This window comes from Panicum virgatum, chromosome 8N (assembly GCF_016808335.1).
Source record: "Panicum virgatum strain AP13 chromosome 8N, P.virgatum_v5, whole genome shotgun sequence".
Lineage (NCBI taxonomy): Eukaryota > Viridiplantae > Streptophyta > Magnoliopsida > Poales > Poaceae > Panicum > Panicum virgatum.
The window spans coordinates 15879297-15898033 of record NC_053152.1 but is presented as its reverse complement, the minus strand read 5'-3'; the positions used below and the strand labels follow the sequence as shown (position 1 = coordinate 15898033).

Below are 18737 nucleotides of genomic sequence, written 5' to 3'. Positions count from 1 at the left end.
GTCCAACTAAATTTATAAAATACACAGTATAAGACCATTCTCATTGGGAGTTTCCACTCCCTCTAAATGAGGTGACATATCAGCAAAACTAGTGACATGACAAAGAAGTTGGAGTATGATGAGAGAGAGGAGATGAGTTGATCATGATGAAACCTAGTGTACATTGCATTAGAAATCGAGTCAAACTTCATTGATAGCATTTCTTTCCATTCTAATGCGTCCTAATCGAGTTAACTCCAGTGAGAGTGTTTCATTTGACAACACAACACTTAAATGGTATGGTAAGCCTAGGAAACAGTGAAACGGAATATTTGAATTGTAGGAAACAGTAAATGAAGCTGGCCGCTGAAAGTGGCCTAAATATGTGAAGTACTCCAAGCGAATTGAAGAAATGATGCTGTGCCCAGAGAAGTAGGATATTCGATGCCTCTAATAAAATACTCAAGTGGCCATAGCTTTTCCCAGTAAAAAAGATACATATAGCAGCGTAGAAGTAAATTAAATTGCTTTGAAATGATCAAACATCATACAGTGATGAGTTAAAATTTAACAAAACAAGCCAATCTATGTGTTGCAAATTAAACCAACAACACAAACATTGACGTGCAGGCAGGAAGATGATGAACAAAGTAACAAACTGAAAGAAGATCCAAACACGCATATTCCTTCTGGATGGATGATTATATCAGTGCCGGTCGATGAAACACTTGATGGTATGAACGAGCTCCTTCGTCCTATTCGCCGTGAGCTGGTGGGACTGCACGGCCAAGAAGTTGAGATAGAAGATGTGCGCGACGTCCCCTCGACTGACCACCGTCTCCACCTTCTTCCCAAGGTGTTCCATGGCCTTCCCGTAGTCCACCTGCGGATCATGGAGGAGGTCCTTCTCCGCAACCATGAGCAGCAACGGTGGCATCCGCACATGCGCCACGGCCTTGGCCGCCAGCTCCGGCGATGTGTGTTAGGATAAACCCAGCGCGTGTGTGCGCGCGAGCTGGTGGTGCGAGCGCGCGTCGCGCGTGCGCGCGCGCGGGCGGTGTGCTCCTTCGCGTGCGTGCGCGAGGCCGTGGCGTGTGTGTTCGTGTGATCGTGTGGCGATCACGTCGGGCGTAGGTGGTCGTGATCAGGGGGAGCTCGTCAGAGCGAGCAAGTCGGAGGTCGTTGTGTCTGTTAGAAGCTCCGCCTCGTGCGCGGCATCTGGAGGCCGCGCGGACCGCGTCGTGGGCGCCGTGGCGGAGCTAGCGGATGGCGGCCGTCGAAGTAGGGTAGCGCGTGGTGTAGTGCGCGTCCGCCCGGGGCTATAAAGCCCGTTGTAACCTCGTTGAGCTCTAAGAGCGAGTAATTGAGGTGCGGCGTCCGGCGCCGTGCGTTCGTGCGCAAATCGCTCTCCGTGGTACTGTTCATCTTCTCCAACTCGCCAGCCCAAATTCGTTGCCTGTGTTGCCTAATCCGCGAGCTAATCGTGTTTGGGAGTGTGAGGGAGATGTAGAGCGTCTACGGCGCGCGAAGGTTTGGCCGGGGGATCGCCGGAGGTGCGAGCTCGACGACGACCCCCCCGGCGGAGCTCTGTTCGCCGTCGTCCCGGTTTTGGGCTAACAATTGGTATCAGAGCCGGTCCATCCGAGGCGCGGCTGGTGGCGGTCTACGGCGTGCGTCGCCGGTGGAGATGAAGAAGGAAGGTCGCCGGCCATCTGGACGCGTGTGCGCGCGTGGTCGACGACGTGTGGCGCAACGTGCGTGTGCGCGCGCGTGGGCGTCGAGTGCGGCAGCGTGTGCGTGCACGCGGCCGTCGAAGTGTTGCGCCATGCGCGTGTGTGCGTGCGGGCGTCGGGCGCGGCGAGCGCGTGCGTGCGCGCAGCCGTCAAATGCGTGCTCTGCGCGATCGGGCGGCGACCGTCTTGGGCGCGTGTGGCATGGAAGAACCTCGGCGTGTGTCGCTGAGGAAGAAGACGGTGGCCCGCGGCGGCGACGTGAGGCGTGGCTACCACGAGGAAGAAGATGGCGGGCGCGTGGGCATCGTGTGCGGCTGGACGTGCGTGCGCCAGACCGTGGAGCGGCGATCGTGAGGCGATCGTCAACGTGATCGTGTGGGCGATCAGGCGTCTGCGGGCGACGCAGCGGCGGCGACCTGCGGCGATGGAGGAGATCGTGGCGGCCACGGCGGACGTCGACGACGAGCCAACCTCTTCCGTGAAGACCGGCGTGGGCGGCGCTGGGTTTAGGGGGAGATTGTTAGGATAAACCCAGCGCGTGTGTGCGCGCGGGCGGTGTGCTCCTTCGCGTGCGTGCGCGAGGCCGTGGCGTGTGTGTTCGTGTGATCGTGTGGCGATCACGTTGGGCGTAGGTGGTCGTGATCAGGGGGAGCTCGTCAGAGCGAGCAAGTCGGAGGTCGTTGTGTCTGTTAGAAGCTCCGCCTCGTGCGCGGCATCTGGAGGCCGCGCGGACCGCGTCGTGGGCGCCGTGGCGGAGCTAGCGGATGGCGGCCGTCGAAGTAGGGTAGCGCGTGGTGTAGTGCGCGTCCGCCCGGGGCTATAAAGCCCGTTGTAACCTCGTTGAGCTCTAAGAGCGAGTAATTGAGGTGCGGCGTCCGGCGCCGTGCGTTCGTGCGCAAATCGCTCTCCGTGGTACTGTTCATCTTCCCCAACTCGCCAGCCCAAATTCGTTGCCTGTGTTGCCTAATCTGCGAGCTAATCGTGTCTGGGAGTGTGAGGGAGATGTAGAGCGTCTACGGCGCGCGAAGGTTTGGCCGGGGGATCGCCGGAGGTGCGAGCTCGACGACGACCCCCCCGGCGGAGCTCTGTTCGCCGTCGTCCCGGTTTTGGGCTAACAATGTGTAGGGGCTGTCTTTGTTGACGCCCATGGGCAAGCCGAGCGCGAGGAGCTTGTCGATCATCTCCGGCGTCAGGAACAAGCTCGGTGGGTTCTCGACCTCCGACCGGCTCTTCTGCTCCCGGGCGAAGCCGGGGTGGAGGAGCACTCCGCCGGCGAGCTTCACCGGGTGCAGAACTCCCAGCTTCTCCTCCTCGCCAGCGCGGGCAGCCACGAGGTGCACAAGGTTGCCGCCGGAGCTGTCGCCGATGAGGAACACGCGGGAGAAGTCGGCAGCGTGACGGAACCGTTCCAACGCTGCCGTAGAGTGCTTATCGCCGTTGACGTTGCTGCCGCCGTGTGCGACATCACGGATCCACAGGAGCGCGGCATGGCCGGCATCGATGGCGGCGGGGAGGCGGTGCTCTGGCGCGAGGGGGAGGTAAACGGAGACTATGCCCGCGACGCCGAGCTCGGCGGCGAGTGGGGCGTAGAAGTTGTGGTAGAGCGCCCACGAGGACCGGAGACGCAGAAGCCGCCGCCGTGGAAGTGGACGAGGACCGGACGCCGCCGGGGCGGCGACTGATCACCAGCCGCCTCCGGGAGGTAGAGCCGGACGTTGACGCCGTGGCCCGTGGTGATGTCGTGGACGGTCACGCCGCCCCGTGGCTCGGCATAGGGCGGGACGTCCGCGGTGAAAGGCTCGGCTCCCGGCGGGGTCAGCCGCTCGACACTGCCGTCAGAGTAGACGCGGATCCAGCCCGCAACCTCCTCGACGACCGTCCTGTTAGGGTCTGCCTGCGCCATGGTCGTAGCCACCAGTCGAGCACCAGCTTCGTTGGGAGCCCGTTTCCGCTATTGATGCCTTGATGGATTGCAAGGTTTGGTGTGATTTTGCCACTTGCCAGAGCGAAATGGTGCTTTTTATTTAGGCCCCGTTTAGTTCCCAAAAATTTTCACCCAAAAATTTTCACCTCCCCTTTAAACACATGTATGAAGCACTAAATATAATTAAATAACAAAACTAATTACACAGTTTGGATGTACACGACGAGATGAATCTTTTGAGACTAATTAGTGCATGATTAGCCATAAGTGCTACAGTACTCACATGTGCGAACGATACGGTCAAAGGCTTCAAAAGATTTGTCTCGCGGTTTCCAAGTGAGTTCTGAAATTAGTTTTTTAATTAGTGTTCGAAAAACCCTCCCGATATCTGGTCAAACATTGACGTGACACCCAAAAATTTTCACCAAAACAAACTAAACGCGCCCTTAATGGGATGCCATGAAGGTGGAGCCTGGGGATTTCCATGCGTTGACTTTCGAAGAGATCGAAGATGTCATTGCACGTATATAAATACTACAGGCCTCGTTATGAAGTTCATCTATCTATCTATTCTATTTTTTATTTTATATCTATAAAAAATTGAAATAACTGAAACTCTTTCTTATCAAGATTAGGCCTACCTTACCCCTCAAGGAGGCCCCACTTGTCATGCCAAAAAGTTTGACAAAAGGGCGAGGGCGATTGATTTCGTCAATATTTTTCACCAAAATCCTAATACTTTGTACCCGCGTATTACTTTCTTTTGCACATGCCTTCACCCATAATTCGCGTCATTATTTGTTTTGGAAGAATAATAGTTGACATCATTATTTATGGAAGAAAAAAATGCGTATTATTTTTTGAAGGAAAATAAATGACATTGTTGCTTGTTGCTTGACGGAAAAAAAGCTAAACGTGCCCGTGGAACGTACACGACTAGTTATTTAGTAAGTAGCACTATATTATATATTGCTATCAACATCAAACCAGGCGTGCTGGAGTGTACAACATGGCACGTAATGTCAACTTTAGATGAACATGTGGAGATGTTTATTAATTGTTTGAAGTTTTCAAATTAGAAAGGGTGATTGCTAGTCTTTGGTTACCAATCGAAATGGAGTTTTCGCTGAAAGAAAAATAAACATACTACGACATTACATGAGATCCTCATTGCTTATTATTTATTTACTCAAGCACCATCTCTGTATATCTTTGCATCATTATATCATCTAACGGCACTACGGGAAATGGCGTGTTTGCCGTGTGCCCCAAAGTTTGCCGTGGGCAACTTCTCAGACACACAGCAAACAACTCTTTTGGTCTCCCGGAGAAGGCAAGTCATGGAGAAAGCCTAGGACAAATTTCGTCCCGAAAGGGCACAAAGGGGGCAAGTACTAGAATGATTCCAAAATTTGATGTTCCTTAATGGGTATGCAGCGAATTTGAGCAGGGGAGTGAACTTGTCCACTACGCGAATCAACGGGCTCAAGAGTAATGACCACCAGTAGTACCACATATGGATCGAGCCGTTTCTTCCGGTGATGGTCCGAGGCTACCTTCTCGGTTAATTCTTTTACCGAGGTGGTTGCCTTCATGCAACCGCCTCGGTTGGCGGTTGTTGACACCCAAAATTGGCACACATGAGGTTTGCTGAATAATCTGGGCAGACCGGTCAAACCTATCATGTAAACTGGTCAGACTAGTCAAGACAAGTTTGTCAAATTGTAAATTGGATTTCACCATTGCATAGATCTCGTCGATATGATCGAAATGCATATATAGAACATCCAATTTGGACTCTGGATGAGAAAGTTATGCCTCCTGAAAGACTTGCACCCCGGTCTGAGACCGGTCAGAGGCGGCCAGACCAGTTCGGAAATCGGTCAGACCGGTCCAAAACGCCCAATTCGAGTTAGGAGTTGTATTTTGACACGGGATTTGTAAGGATTTCGACTCCTAATGGGTACAGACCACCCCACCCTATAAATATAAAGGGTTACGGCCGATTGAAACACATCCAATCGAACAAATCAACTCTCTACCTCTCCAAACCCTAAATCTCTTCCAACCTCAACATGTTGTTGTTCGTCTACTGATCTCCACGACTAGAGATGGCATCCTAAGGCTTGCTGGTCAACCTACGGCACATCCGGCGACGTTCACGCCCCGACGGGGTCTCTCCCGGGTGAGAGCCTCGATGGCCTTTGCTAGTTTGCTCATAAACTAGTCGTTCTTCGTGACGTAAGCACGTTGGTTATCCTTTGCTGGTTTGTTTGTAAACCTCGTCGTCTTTCACCACGTAAGTGTGATAGTTATCCCTTGAGACGACCGATTCCGGCAAAACCCTAAAAACCGATCCGACCAGTCTGCTCTAGTGGTCTGACCGGTCTGCGCGGCCTTGCTGGCCATCGGTCTGTTTCCGACTCGCACGCTCGAGTGCTCTCGTGTGTTGACTAAAATCCGCGTCAACACATTTTTGGCGACTCCACTGGGAACTATAATTCTGGTTATTGAAGCAGCCAAATTTTTCAGCCCTAGCCCAGTGATCATTGATTTACTATCTTGATTCACCATTAATATTGCATCTGGCCTTTAGACCGATTGCATCTATACTTGTGGTATTGCATCAGTGTTGGTCACTATGCTTGCCTTTGCATATCGAAGATCAAAGAAAAGCAAAGTGCTGGTAATTGACTGATTGGATTATTGAGATTTATTGATCACAAGACCAGAAGCATCAAGACCAATTATATTAAGTATACATGGCAGGTTATTCTTATGCTCCACAGCAATATTACTACACCACACCTGAGGTACATCATACAAATGCATCACATATTACTAATAATTATTGTGCTAGTACCACAAATTCTCATGTTGATGTTGTTAGATATAATGATAGTGTGCATGTTGCATCGGCTAGTCATTATTCAGATAATAGATTTTATTATGCACATCATAATAATTCTAAAAATTACATGCAACAGCCTATGTCAAATAACATGCATACTTTGAATTTTCATACTACTAGCAACATACAACATACACCTTCTCATACATCAGCAGCAGAACGATTTCACATGCCGATGAACAATTATCAAGGCCAAACTAATATGGTGAGTTCTGCCAATATTTATGAGACACCATGTGCCAATAATTTTAATATTAATCAACAAGGTGTTTCACGTTTTTATTCATCGGCAGCAAATTCACAATATTTGCCTCCATCTCAGAGCATGCCGATGAATGAGAAAATTGGCTATGCTAATTTTTGCTATCCGACCAATTATTCTCAAACTATATATGCTGCACAACATGCTACTAGAGTAGAGGTTGCATCTACAATTTCAGCACCATCTGCAGGTTTGAATTATTATAATTCGGCTCCAAATGTTATTTCTAACCCAAGCTGAATTAATAAAAATTCAGTGACTTTGTATGCATCTTCGTATGCTAGTGCAGTAAATATTTTGTCTCCAAATGCGGTCCACACTTGGAACCACTTTTACAATGGAGACAACAAAGCTATGTTGACTAATTTAAAATCGGTTAGGCAAGGTCGAGATGAACCTGTCTCGGACTAGTTTAAAAGATTTAAAGAGAATAAACCGATGGTTCAATCTAACGGTTTCTGAAAAAGATCTAGCTGATATTGCTCTTGGTGGTTTACACTTGCATTGTAGAGAGGAACTCGAAGGTTTTGTATATTATTCTATTAATAGTTTGCAACTTCGAGCTATGAGCCAAGAACACAAATTTAAGGTGGCCGAAGAAAGTTTTAAATCTCATCAGTCCAGCAAATTTAAGGTGGCCGAAGAAAGTTTTAAATCTCATCAGTCCAACGCGCGTGTTGATTGTCAATCCAACACATCGAACGATGAGAAAGAAGAGAATAATTTGGATATGGATAACAATTCGGTTATGTTGAGAGCCGAATCAAATAAAGATTATTCTGAATTTATTGTATTACAAGAAACAAGTCCAGGTGTACAAAATCATAATAAATCCAATAAAACAACTATATTTGATTTTTCTAAAGCCGAAGGTGTTATACATTTTAATAGTGATTATTTCGTTATTGACCAACATGTTCTGGTTGAAGAAAGTTTGAGTAGTGAAGAAAATTGCATTGTCAAAGAACATAACAATGGAGGCAAGAAAGGAATATTGGCATGTCAGCACAAGGTGATTTCCAGCAGCTCTGGAAAGACCGGTTTGACCAGATTTATAAACCGGTCTGACCGGTCTATGAAGAATGTGATTGTGGGCTACCATCAAGAGGAGAAGCATGGTATCATCCACATCAAGCTTCCTCACAACTTTAATATTTTCAGCAAGGTACGCTTTGCAATTACTCAATTCCAAATCAGATCATATGGTTTCAGTCAATACATCTACTTGTGACATGATTGTGAGTAATCCTAGAAGATCGATTGAGGAATGTAATTTACTTACTAGTAACAAAATAATTTCAGATAGTATCGGCCAATGCATTGTGAAAATTAGAAAGGCCGATAATAGTGATATTTTGGCATTTAAACTCACTCCATCATCATTGCCAAATTTTTTCTCTACATGGTTTACTTGTGGTCATTCTAGAATTAAAAGTAAGAAACTAAAACCGAAAAGCAATGTAACATCCAATGATGACATAGTGATAAGCTCTAAAACATCGGATATGAGAAGCACAAGAAAAGGTACAGCCGAATGGATCAATGAGAAATCTGAACCATTCGTTTGCTCAGCCTTAAGGCCTTCTCCATAAAAGCATCGGTTAGAAAAAATAAAATATACTTTCGATTTGACTTTGTGTGATGAGTTATTTGATATATTGCTAGCGAAGAATTTTATTAAACCTTTTGATCACAAAGTCTTGATGCCATCTCTTGATACAATGGAGCAAGATTATTGCAAATTGCATAATTCATTTGATCACAGTACTTAGAATTGCAATATGTTTCGCCAAATTATACAACCGGCTATTAACTCCAGACGATTGAAATTTGCTCATGCACAAGAGAATGACCTATTGGAGTCAATTGGTCTTGGTGATAAAAAGTTACAAAATTGGCCAACATCGGCCAATTAATGTAACAATGAAAATGATAGTGAAAAGGAGAATTCTAACTCCTTGAATAATGTGAAAGATATCGTCCATAAATTGCAAGTTGAGGATATTCTTGAGGACGATGAGCTTAGTAAAGTTCCAGTTGGACACAAGGGGACAACCAGGATATTCACAATCGGAACAAAAACTGGTTACTCCTGCTGTGCTGGCAAAACAGGTCAGACCGGTTTGCTCGACCGGTCAGACCGGTATTGGACAGGTTAGACTGGTTGCCCAAACCGATTAGACCGGTTTTGATCAAAGGTGCCCAAAAAATTTGAAATCAGTCGTCCTAAGTCAATTGGGGGGTAAAGACCGTTTTGAGCACAAGAGCAAAAAGTCGAAGCTCAGTTTTGACGAACTTCTGGCTAAATATTTGAAAGAGAATGAGGCTAAACATGCTAATTGGTCAAATGATGTTAAATCATCAAAGGTGCATCCTAAGCATAATTCCAGGAGTTGGGATTGGCAAAGGAAAAACTTTCATTCAGCAGCATCATATTCTCCTTCGAAGCCATCAATGCCAATTCCATATGCTCCACATTCCATTAGTTTTCATCGTTATTCATCATGGGGACGGGATGATCCATGGGCACATAGTCCTTCATATTTTAGACCATATTATGTGGGGTATGCAGCACCAAGAGAGTCATCATGTGCAGGGCAGCCGTGTGTTGAGAATGACCGACTTAAACCAAAGGATCGGTCTAGAGTTCAGAACAAGAAAAGGGTTGCCAAACAGGTTTTTTGAGTGAAAAGAGATGGCTGCAAAGATACAAGTTCAGGTCTGAATGCAATTGATGAAAAGCCTATTAATGTGTTAAAGACTTCGGCTATTGATGGTAATGAAAAGAAAAATTCAGCTATTGATATTCTAAAAACCAAATCTGGACAACGTGAGTTGAGGCTTGAAGTCAAGAGAAGATCTCCGCTGTCCGAAACTGAAGCAAAATCAAGCCATCCACTCGGTACATCAAATATGCAAAAGAGGAAGCTCCAGAAACTTAGTGCCCAAGAGCGGAAAGATAAGAACATGGCATGGGTTCCTAAAGGGAGTATTCCAATTCAAGACAAGGATGATGGTCAAGCAAAAGGCTTAATGCAATTAAAAAAGAAGAGAAAGTCCAAAAGACAATTTTCAAATATGAGGTTTGCACCAAATCATCAAAATTATTGGTCAGTACATCATCATCCATTTGATTCACAAATGCCATATACGCCTATGTCTTGGAATTCATCCTTAGATATGTATGGTTATCCCTCATATTCTTATTTTGATCCTTGGAGGCCATATGGATCTTTGTATCATGGAGGGTTATTACAAAATTTTTATGCCTATTGATTAATTTCAAAATCCGAAATATTTAGTTCCTAGAGATGGTTTTAATTCTTGATTTTTATATGTCTCTCTACACTTTGTTTCGGCTATACATGTTCTTATGGATGAATTCCCTATGGATGATAACTTGTATCGTCCTTGGCAAGATATACGGCCGATGAATGTCTTTGACCATTGTCCTAAAGCGTTAAGCTTCCCGATAAGAGTTCGCTTAGTTTCTTTAATACTCGGGGGGCAAGGTGTTACTTAAATGAGCAATTTTTTCCTATGGATTTATACTTTGTTGGATCGGCTTGAAAGAGTTCTCAAGGCATTGGTGCTGTTTTATTTCATCAAGTGATGCTATTTTGAGAAGTAGAGCCGGTTTAAATGTTTTTACACCAATAATTAAGCTGAATAAGAAGTTTTACATTCGAGCTAAAAATCTTGTGATCCATAGGTGTGAAATATCCAAAAGTGTTTGGTGGTTCAAATATTGATAGGTGCAACAAGTACCCAAGTTAAATTAATGCTTACTTGGATCGCTAAATGCTTATTATGGGAATGTCTAGATGGCACATCTTACTTTAATGGATTCATCATATATCATATATCTAGACATGTCAATAACAGAGTTAATATTTTGACAAATCAAACATCTGGCTATGTGATTAGAAAGGGCCAATTTCATATTAAAAGGCCGATGTTTGTGGATGCCAAAGTATACTCTCTGGACAGACTGGTCCAACTGGTTCATGAGACCGGTCTGACCGTTTGTCAAACCGGTCTAACCACTTATCCTATAGAAAATACTAAGCCGGCTCTAGTGGCTCAAAGTCATGATACAGCCGAGGTTGGTGTTTGGGAACAATTTCTTATTGATTATCAACAGATTTCTAGATGTATAAAGGTTCAGCATTTCATATTCAGTTATGTTTTGATGATGAGTTATGCAATCAAGATGACGAAGGTTTGTTCTTGACAATAATTTAATCTTGGCCGTTTGCACCATGATTGTGGTATAATTGTTTATGAGGCTGATTATGTTATTGTTGGTTGAGGAACATTGCAAAGACCAATTGTTTTTATGATGATTTGGTCACTTTATACATTTGTGGTTATTGAAAGAGTGGGAAGATGGTTCTAGCCATTGCATTGAATGCTCATCACCGAGGTGATGTGTACTTAGGCTCATATCTCATTGAAGATGTGGGAACATGAGTAGCAAGGTGAAACTATTGTCTTGAACCATATCAAGATGTGTGGTTGACCGGATTTCTTCATCAATAGAGATGAGGTGTGATTGGTGCATAAGTGCTTCTCAGTATTTTAGTGCAGTTTTGGCTTTGAGAAGTGTTTCTTGGTATGCAAGATTTACCAATAAACAGGGGGGCATATGTTGACACCCAAAATTGGCACACATGAGATTTGCTGAATAATCTGGGCAGACCGGTCAGACCTGTCATGTAAACCGGTCAGACCGGTCAAGACAAGTTTGTCAAATTGTAAATTGGACTTCACCATTGCGTAGATCTCATCGAGATGATCGAAATGCATATGTAGAACGTCCAATTTGGACTCCGGAGGAAGTTATGCCTCCTGGAAGACCTGCACCCCGGTCTAACCGTTCAGACCGGTCTAGGGCGGTCAGACCATTTCAGAGGCCGATCAGACTGGTCCCAAATGCTCAATTTGAGTTAGAAGTAGTATTTTGACACAGTATTTATAAGGGTTTCGACTCCTAATGGGTACAGACCACCCCACCCTATAAATATAAAGGGTTATGACCGATTGAGATACATCCAATCGAACAAATCAACTCTCTATCTCTCCAAACCCTAAATCTCTTCCAACCTCAACATGTTGTTGTTCGTCTACTGATCTCCACGACTAGAGATGGCGTACTAAGGCTTGCTGGTCTACCTAGGGCATGTTCGGCGATGTTCACGCCCCGGCGGGGTCCCCCCCCCGAGTGATAGCTTTTCGACGGCCTTTACTAGTTTGCTCGTAAACTAGTCATTCTTCATCATGTAAGTGCGTTGGTTATCCTTTGCTGGTTTGCTTGTAAACCTCGCCGTCTTTCATCACGTAAGTGTGATAGTTATCCCTTGAGACGACTAATTCCAGCGAAACTGTAGAAACTGATCCGACCGATTTGCTCTAGCGGTCTGACCGGTCTGCGCGGCCTCGCTGCGCTACAGCCTATTTGCAACTTGCACGCTCAAGTGCTCTCGTGTGTTGACCAAAATCTGCATCAATAACGGTTTTGTTATGTTAACCGTCTCGGTTAATGTATTAACTGAAACTGTTGTATGGCCGACAGCCCGGCAACGGTCAACTGAGCCGGGCTGCCGGCCTGCCCGCCTCCGAGGCCTTTTTAAAAGGTCACAGTAAATGAAATTTTGTAGTAGTGCTCTTTGATCATGTCTAGCAAGTGCTGAGAGAGTTGAACTTTTTCTTCTTCCAGCTTTGACCTAAGGAGTTATCTCTGACAGTGATAGAAGAAATGAAAAGAATGACACTTGTGTTGCTTTGTAAGTTGGAGAATATCTTTCCATCTGGCTTCTTCTATCTGATACAACATATGGTTTTGCACCTCTCCGTACCAGGCACGAATGGGGGCCATGTAGGCCTGTTAGTGCTATTCAATGGAGAGATGTCAAAAGGTTATTCGAACTAAATGTGAAAATAAATGCAAAATCAAAGCTTCCATCGCAGAGACATACATTTCGGAGGAGGTGTCAACCTTCATATCAAAATTCTAAGCTGATAGCCTTCCTAGCGTGTATAATCCAACCCCTCATTACAATGCTGGAGAAGTTGAATCGAACCACAGTCTTTTCTGAGGGCAGCTCAGAAGTATAATTGTTGCGACCATCAAGACCTCAGTCTTGAAGAGAGGCGCAGTGTCATGCTATATGTGTTCACCAACCTTTCCGAAGTGCAGCCGTACATATAATAAGTTCCCAGCAAACATTTAGTTCTCAAGTACTCCCTTTTCTGCATTTGTAACATCCCGAATTTTTTTGGAATGTTAAAAAGCACAGGTTCACAATCCCGTCCACCCATCGCAGTCGCTGGTAGTGCTTCACCGTTCGTGAACTGTCACCGTCTCCAGCTCACCATCGCCGAGTAGGGCTTCTCCACCCGTCGTCGAATTGTCACTACACGCGAGCGCCAGTTAGGGATTTAGGCCCTGCATTTCGATCGGGAGGCGAGCCAAGGCTTGGAAAAGGAGGTGAGTTGAGCGAGCGAGTTTAGTGGAAGTCGAGCGGCCACCTTGCGTTGCATGGAAACGGCAAGAGGCGTCCGATTAGAAAAGGCTGGCATCAGGCGGCGGGTCGCACGGGGGATAATTTTTTTTTAATTTTACACCTTTTTAATCTAAAATTTTAATAATAATCTGTGTGGATCTAAATTTTCAAAAACTAACCCTTTTGGTCACACCAAAACTCATGGCGCGACTCACTGAAGGGTCGCGCCATATGCTTTGGCGCGACCAATCTGCCACGCTGGCAGCCTAGCTGACCTGGCAAGGCTGACTCGCGCAACATGCTTTGGCATGACTCTTCAGCGAGTCGTGCCGTGCCGCGTGGCATGACTCCTAAAGGAGTCGTGCCATACAGCGTGGCACGAGGAGTCGTGCCGTGCGGCGTGGTGCGACTCAACTTAATAAATGATCACCTCTTCTTCCTCCTTTCTTTTTCCCCTGCCTGTCCCACCCGACTTGATCTCCATGGCACCACCTCAAGATGCAAGCTGGCCCATCAGCAGACGCTGCAGGACTACCCATCTTATTTGTATGCACTAATTAATTGCTTTGAAGGAGCCTGCCAACTTAGGTTAGGTGTCCTGCAAATCTCCTGTCAGATTTGTGCGGAATAAATCAAGCAAGCTGCAGACACCTACCGAGATATGAGATCTCAAAACAGTCCTCTGGCCCTGTAGACATACTACTGGTAATTGTAGTACCAAAAAAATACATTCATGACTGCAACAGTGGTGGAATCAGCATAATAAATCCAATAGCTTAGAATGAAAATTGATTGCTCAAAAAAGACGTAAGCCACATAATTGTGATATAGAACTTGTTGAGCGAATTCAGAAAAATGCAATATATAACAGATCATTTGCGATAAATATTGGTTGAACTTGACCATAAGAAAGAGAAGCAAGGGCCAAATTCAAAGAGCATTTAGGTCCCTAGTGAGGTTTAGTGGATTGATTGACATCACGATTAAAGGACTGGCCATCTTGTTGAGTATATGAGCAGGAATTAATCATCATATCAGTCATCTATATGAAGAGATGGATTAATATTTAACAACAAAAGACTCATACAACAAGACGTGTGTTATGTTATGATCAAATGAGACTATATTGACAAGCAAAGGTATTGCGATTGAGACAAAGTTATATGCTTATGCATAGTCTCAAATTTGGAGAAACTTGTTATAAGAAATGTATATGATGTATGTTGATCTAGCAAATATGAAAAATAAAAAGAAGTATGATTTAATACAAATGTGAGGTCTCAAAGTAGAAGGCTTACTGATGATCAGATTAATTGAAGAAATGGTTTTTATTCTAATGTCACAAAATAATGTGAGTTCAAGAGGGCTCTTGTGAATAAATGGATGAGATCGAAATGTGAGTTTCAAGAGGTTACGTAAGCGACAGCTTGGCGTGAGAAAGGAAACTGATAATGATCAAGTCCAAAAAATTCTAAGAGACAAGGAGAATTTCATATTGAAAGGTGTCATTCATTTTAAGAGACTTGTAAATCAATATTGGATTTCATTGTTGATTTAAATGTGATACAAGAGTATATGACTCGGCTGTGTTGCCTGATAGCTCAGTCACGTTGGGATGAAAACGGTCGGAAATGATTAGCAAAAGGCTCCACCACTTTCACTTTTACATTTTTTTCATCAGAAATGAAAACGATATGATATTATCAAAAATAAAAACGACAATGGTAATGCGGTAATTTTGACGAAAATATACGGACGAGGACATATCGAAAATAATCGAAACAATATTTTTAAAAAGATAAATATGTCAAATCATAGAGCACAACACTGACCATATGGTTTGACATATTTCATACACAAGTACTAATGGTTAAGATATTAGTCCAAGTATCAGTCCATCCATGATATTTATCTCATTTATAATACTAAAATTTTAGATATTAATCTTGTCATCAATGAAACTATACATAGTCCCATGAATTCAAGTTGTTAGGTTGTGATTTAGAGTTAGGTTAATAAGTCATGACTAAAAATATAGCTATGACATTCCAAAAATATAGATAGCAGGATGTGCTGGCATTGTACGTGAATACGATATTTCTATCAAAAAATACAGTAAAATATCACAAAAATATGATACTTCTCTAAAACAATCGGAAGATGCTCAAATCACATGCTCAAATTACTTTCGTTTTCATTTTCATATTTTTTTTACCATTTTTGTTTTTATTTTTTTGATAATTGTTTTCATTTTCGTTTAGCCTTAAAAGTCGGTAAAATCACTAATTCCAATACTCGTTTTTCTAGTGATTTATTAAGTTAAATATTGCATTTTCTAGTGATTTATTAAGTTAAACATTGCATTTAACTTGAGCTATTAAACAAGAGTTGCCAGAGAAAATGCAAGCGCGATCACTATAATAACCTCAACCAACTCAAATCCTAGAAAATCCATGAAATGGAGGAAAACCAATTAGTGAAAATGGAGGAGTTACCTACAAGAATTGATTTCCGTTTGTTTCCCCTTCAAATCGGGTGGAGGATAGAGTAGATTTAGAGGGGGGAGGGCAGTGCCATGGAGATCAAGTCGGGTGGGAGGGGCGGGGAGAAGAAACAAAGGAGGAAGGTCGTTTATTAAGTTGAGTCGTGCCATGCCGCACGGCGCGACCCTAGGGAGTCACGCCACGCTAGACGGCACAACTCCTTTAAGAGTCGAGCCACGTCGCACGGCACGACTCGCTGAAGAGTCACGCCAAAGTATGTGGCGCGACTCAGCCTTACCAGGTCAGCTGAGCTGCCAGCGTGGCATGTTGGTCGTGCCAAAGCATGTGGCGCGACCCTTCAGTGAGTCGCGCCACGAGTTTTGGCGTGACCAAAAGGGCTAGTTTTTGAAAATTTTGATCCACGTAGGTTATTATTAAAATTTTAAATTAAAAAGGATTAAAATTAAAAAAAATTCCACGGGGGCACCCATGCGCCTTGTGTCTACGAAATTGTTTTGCCATTCCACAACGGGATGATGACACCTGCGCCACATCCCCGCTCCTCGCTCTACCTCTGCTAGTGGACCCTATTTGCGCCGCAGCCGCGCCTCGCTCACCTGCCCACGCACCGAGGCATTCCGCTCGCCGATGCGTGCCGCGTGGCCGGCAGCACGCGGACTGATGATCACAGCCATCCACTAGAGCTGCCATCTGCTGAGCCCTAGCCCTTGAGCTATATAGGCCCCAAGGCCTGCCGCCACCACACAGAAGAGAGGAAGGGAGAAGAGGAGAAGCACAGGAGGAGCGCGGGCGCATCCGAGCCCCGCAGCCGCTGTGATGCCACCACGCGCCCTGGATGCCCGCGCCGAGCCGGCCCAGTCGATCTCCAACGTTCGTGCCCTCGGAACCCTAGCCGCGCCTCACCTATAAAGCCCAGGGATGCCACCCCCTTTTCCCCTAGCCGCCGCCGTTGCCTGGAACAGAGAGGAAGGGAGAGAGAGCCGTGAGGAGCAGGGGTGTCGTGGAGAAGAAGAAGAAGAGGGGGGAAGAGAAGAAGAAGTAGGGAAGAAGAAGGAGGAGTCGGCCGCGCCGCCGAGCCCAGGGAGGAGGACGCACTGGACCACGCCGCCACCATTGTCGTCAAGCCAAGGAGGAGGAGCCGCAGCCCGGTGACGCCGACGCCTAGGGACGCCGCTGCTGCGCCCAGGGACGGGCGTGAGGAGGATGTCGCCACCGGATCCTCTTCACCATGCCTGCGACCCGTACGCTGTCGTCAACGCAGCAGCTCGGCACGGCATGGCTGCGACCTCGCCCGGCCTCACCTCGTCAATGCGTCATTCTCATCGTCCCCAACCCGAACCTGTAGGCCGCCGTTCCTAGCTCCGTGAACCCTTCTTGTGTGTTGCTGTCGGTGTGCGCGGAACGCCGCCGACGAACCTCCTGTGTAGCAAGCCGTAGGTGCACCCGTTCCCTTATTTCTGCAGGAGCCATGCTGACGCCCTCACAACCCCGCTGCAGCCTGGTGGCACCGCGGCCCGGTTCGCTGGCACACCGCGAGCGCCATGGCCGTGTCACGGCCTCGACAAAGCTGAGTGCCCACGCACGCTCATGTCGTCCTTGTCCGCCTCGCACGCGCACGCTCGGCCTTGTCTTGTTTGCTTGTCGGACCACACCCTTCCTTGGGCCTTGCACATGCCATCCCTTCACCATGACGAGCATGACCACGCCATGCACGGACACAGCCTCGCCGTGGCTGCATCGCGCATGGTGCGCGCGCACATGCCGCACTCCGCGAGCTCGCACACCCGAGCCACAAAGCCGCCACCACGCTGCGCACACACCTCACATGGCACGGGCCGGAAGGCCATGCCTTTGGACCTTCCCCTGGCCATGTTCTGCCGCTGCCACCGTGGCCGTCCACGTCGCGACGTCGCGAACACGCCATGACCCACACCCGCGCCTCGGCCTCGCCCGACACAAAGGCCACGCCTTTTGGCCCTGCTGCCACTGCCAACGCGTCATGGCCTTGGCACGCCGTGCCGTGCGATGCCGTCGCCGCTGTTCTGTGCACACCACACCTTTCCTTAACCTTGTCCCCGCCACGTTGCTCTGCTGCCTCGCCGCCGAAGTTGTGAAGCACGAAGGAGCCCGGACTCCGCCCAGAAGCCCGAACGCGCCGCCGAGGAGCCGTCGTCGGACGCCGCCACGAGAAGACCAGGAGCCAAGGACGGAGGAGGTGATGACGCCCGAGGAGGACGAGCCCCGTCGGGACAGATTGCCGCCGGCGAGCCCCACTACTCCGCCGCCGCCGCCCCGGTCTCATCCCGCGCGCACGCCCGCACAAGCCACAGCCGCACCGGATCCATGCGCTGCCGCACGCGATCCCTCCGTGCCGCCGACGCGCGGGCCCCGCCTGCCATTGGCAGCGGCGCACCGACGCATCGGCCCCAGGAGCCAGAGAGAGAGAGAGAACGAGAGAGAACGAGAGAGTGAGGGCTGAGCGCTACCTGCTGGGCCTCTTCCGGCCCAAACGAGCTGAAACCGGGCCAGCCCCTCGTGACCCAAGCCGCTAGTCCGAGCCGGCCTGTTAAACGGAGTCGCAGATCGAGCCAAACCTAAGCCAGCCTTCAAGCCGCTGCTTGAGCCGACCCAATAACCCAAGTCGAGCCTTGTTGGGTTGCTTGCACACTTTCGGCCCGACAACGACGTAAACCTTTCCCTTTCCCTTCTTCTGGTTTAACCTGACACGCGGGCCCCACTTGTAAGTGTTTGATGTGAGACTGCCCTGCGGGACCCACTGACCCGCTTGACCGGTCAACGGTCAACGTTGACTTGGCAACGCTGACGTCAGCAGGGCCCACAACTGACGCAGCAGAGCTGACATTTCTGGTGATGTCATGATGACATCATCGTACTGATGTGGCATGCTCTGGCGCTGC

The 18737-nt window shown here is 47.3% G+C and overlaps 1 pseudogene; it reads right to left on the bottom strand.

Moving 5' to 3' along the window:
• Window positions 1-685: 685 nt before the first annotated feature.
• LOC120684828 lies at window positions 686-17289 on the bottom strand (annotated as a pseudogene).
• Window positions 17290-18737: the final 1448 nt, after the last annotated feature.